This window comes from Tupaia chinensis, unplaced genomic scaffold (genome assembly GCF_000334495.1).
Source record: "Tupaia chinensis unplaced genomic scaffold, TupChi_1.0 Scaffold000558_1, whole genome shotgun sequence".
NCBI classification, from domain to species: domain Eukaryota; kingdom Metazoa; phylum Chordata; class Mammalia; order Scandentia; family Tupaiidae; genus Tupaia; species Tupaia belangeri.
This window is the reverse complement of record NW_006160070.1, coordinates 1,777,574-1,781,106: the sequence shown is the minus strand read 5'-3', so window position 1 is coordinate 1,781,106 and position 3,533 is coordinate 1,777,574. Positions and strand designations below refer to the sequence as shown.

At 59.5% G+C, this 3,533-nt stretch overlaps 1 long non-coding RNA gene across 1 annotated transcript; it reads right to left on the bottom strand.

Moving 5' to 3' along the window:
* Positions 1 to 2,435: 2,435 nt before the first annotated feature.
* LOC106735874 (uncharacterized) lies at positions 2,436 to 3,527 on the bottom strand. The gene is made up of 2 exons (XR_001371069.1): positions 3,339 to 3,527; positions 2,436 to 2,694 (listed from the first exon to the last, which is right to left on the bottom strand). It is a non-coding gene; the product is annotated as an uncharacterized LOC106735874 (long non-coding RNA).
* Between the last annotated feature and the right edge of the window lie 6 nt (positions 3,528 to 3,533).

Sequence of the window (3,533 nt, the reverse complement as noted above, 5' to 3'; positions counted from 1 at the left end):
GGACTACACGGGAGGCTCGGCTTCGATGCCCAGTCCAGCCTGAAGGCCAGGCACATCCTTAGGCAGTGGAGCACACCTGTGGTCCGGGGGGAGGAGAGGCAGGGTCAGGAGGACTGCCACACATCTTAAAGCTCAGCTAGCCCCAAGGCCTAGTGGTTAAGGGAGCCAGCCAGATGCCACACGGCTGGCCATGGTCCGGATCCTGGACCCAGGTGTTTGAAGAACATTCCAAGCACTTAGGCATATGTGCCCCAAACCTGCAGGCCACAGACATGGAGAAGGGCCGGCAGCACGACCCCACCCCATGGGGGATGCGTCCCCTCCCTGTCTCTTTGCTGCTGTCTCTCTCTGGCAGTTAAGCACCTCAATGCTCGCAGTAAACATGCCCACGACCAGCGAGCACACAGCTACGTTCTAACTTCCAGTAAGGGCGAAATGACAATACCAAGTCCTTGGGCCGCTTAAGCACGCTGTGATGAGCAGCTCAAGGGATGCCAGAGTCCACACGGAGACCGAGGCTCGGACCCTCAGCCTGGCCAGACTGACACGTGCCTGGCCCGCACACAAGCGTCCAGGATATGCTGGCTGGAGGGCTGGAGGGGAGAGACCCTGCTGTGACCAGGCCCACGGTGGGTGTCGGCCCCTCTCCTGTGCATGTGTGCGCCCCGTCACGGGGAGACACGTTTAGATGGTCAGTTCTGTGGGAGAAGCCGTGCCGTGGCCTTCATCCGTAAGCGCGTTCTAAGCTGCGAGATCACACCGTAAAGCACCGGGCCCCAGGCTGAGGCATGGCCACGAGGCACATGCCCTGAGCAGGCCGTGGCCTCCCAAGTGAGCCAGCACGTCACTGGTGGGCACTTATTTTTTTTTTTTTTGACAGATTTTTGCTATAGAATATGTGCGCTTGCTGGAGAGAAAGAGACAGACAGAAAGTGAGAACTCACCCCTCCCCAGCCCCCGAGGAGTGGCCACGCTGTAATCCCTTTCCTTCCGCTTTCTCCTTGGGAGTCTGGGCACACGTGCATGCGAGCCCCACACAAGTTTCAAGCCACCAGATCTGGGACTCAAACTGCAGTCAGCCACGTGGGAGTCCAGCATCTTAACCACTACGCCACCTACTGGCCCCAGGCAGCTGGCACTCACTCACTCACTCATTCATTTAGAGATTTTTGCTACAGGACTCGTGCACCCGCCGAAAGTGAGAAATCACCCCACGGGGCATAGCCATGCTGCAATCTCTTTTCCATTCTCCTCTCGAGGTTTTGGGCACGCACACACACATACCTGGCATGAGTTTTAGGCCACTGGGTCCAGGACTTGAACCACGATTAACTATGTGGAAGTCCAGCAGAGCAACCCGTACAGTATCTGCTGGTTCCAGCAGCTGGCTTCTAAAATGCAGGTGATGGGACCAGCACTCCCATGTAGTCGACTGCAGTGCAAGTCCCGGACCCAGTGGCTTAAACTCACGCCGGGCACATGTGCATGCATGCCCAAGATCCCAGGAGGAGAATGGAGAAGGGATTGCAGCACGGCCATCCCCCTGGGGGATGATTTCTCACTTTCTGTCTATCTCTCTGTCTCTCTCTGTCCTTCTGGCAAGCACACAGGCACTATAGCAACAACATGAATGAATGAATGAATAAATTAATTAATTGCACGTGGCAAGGTAGTTAAGGCATTGGATTCCCACAAGGCCAACCTCTGTTCAAGTCCTGGGTCCGAAGACGAAAAACACACTGGCGCATGTGAAGGGACTGCAGCGTGGCCACCCCCCAGGGGTGATTTCTCTCCTTCACTCTCTGTCTCTCTTGGGTGGGAGAGCACATGAGCCCTATGGCAAAAACCTAAAAAACAAACGAAGAGCCCACACCTGCTCCTGGGGCTCTCGTGAGATGCTGGCGGTTGGCAGGGGCTCAGGCAACAGCTTTCTCCACGTCGGCCTCTGCAGAAACTGCAGTGAACCCAAGTGTGCCGACAGCTCACACTGCCCGACCGTGGCCTGGCTGACCGGCCTTCCTCCTTCCCTGGGAGCTGGCAGGAGGGGTGCTGTCTGCGTGCCCAGGAGCCCTGGAGAGCCGAGAGCCCGGCCTCGGGGGAGGGAGGCTGGAGCTGCTCTTGGCAAGCAATTTCAACAGGAAGAGGGGCTGGGCCGGTGGGGCTCCAGACGGCCTGACCAGCTGTCCGTCTTCATGTCCCCATGACCCTTCCGGCCTCGAGTCTTTCCCGAGAACAAGCAGTTCACAGCCAGCGCCCGGGAGAGCCCAGGACCCCCGAGCCCACTGGAGGTGCACAGGCCCACCCCAGGTATCTCGCGTCTCCTGGCAAGGATGTCAGATCAGACGTCCCCGGAGCACTCTGCCCAAGGGAGCCCCAGCTGTGACAACCCGAAGGCCCTACTTCCCAAAGCTGGGGAATCAAGTTTCGAGACGAGAGCCGCTTTCAGAAGTTTTAATTGCCCACGCAGTTTCGGGGCCCACACCCAGCGATGCCCCCGTCACTCGGATAATCGGTTCAGTGGTTCCAACACACGCAACCACACGTGTGCACGTGCATGCGCCGGCTGTGGGACACGGGATGTGTGCGCGTGTGCGTGTGGGGACACGTGGCAGACTGTCCTGGATCTGGCCAGCTCTGTCGGGACCCAGGGGTGGAGACCGCAGGGAGGAGACTTGTCACCTGGCAGACGGGAGGCTGGGGGGACACACAGCAGTGAGCAGGGCCCGCCTGACCCCCCGCACGCGGCAGACGGGACCACTCCCGCGTGAGCACTCAGGCCAGAGGGCAGGGCAGAGTGCCCCGGGGCGGGCGGGCAGTCTGGGGAGCCGCTCCCCTGGAGTTGTGGGCAGGGTCCGTGGTACCACAAAGCCTGCGTGACAACCAGACACGGGGCCGGAGGCTCTGGGCGTCCCTGCCCGCTGGCTGTGGCGGCTGGTCCCCTCCAGATAGGACCCAACCAGGGAGTGACACACAGCTCGCTCTAGAGCCACACACTGACGCCGTTTTAACTTACATATTTTAAGTCATCTCTATGTTGTCAAAGACTGAACTAAAACTACGGGATCTGACGACATTCTGCGTGCCGTCCGATGCCTGAGAACCTTCTCTCCCCGTCTTACCCTAATTCAGGAAGTGACTCCGGCTTCATGACAGTCTCCGTGGGATCATTTCAAGGCCGGTCTCCTCCCTCTCCTTGCTTTGAGTTTAAGACACTCCCAGAACCCTCTGCCAGGGCATCGGTGGCGAGCTCGGCTCTGCCATCTCCTCTGCTCACAGCTTGGTGACCCCGACAGCCCCGTCGGCCCCCACGAGAGGGAGGAGGAAGGGCTTTCTTTTACCCCTTGGAGAAAGCGATGATGGCAGGGGGGCGTTAGACGAGCCCACAGCATGAAAGGGTTGGCGGTCAGCGGTCCATCGGCACCGATCCCCGGTCAGGGATGGTGCGGTCGCAAACATGGCCACTATGGAGGCTGGTCTCTGCCGTGACAAAGCTTGGAGTGGCCGCAGGGCCCAGCCTCCGGGCCTCAGCAGAT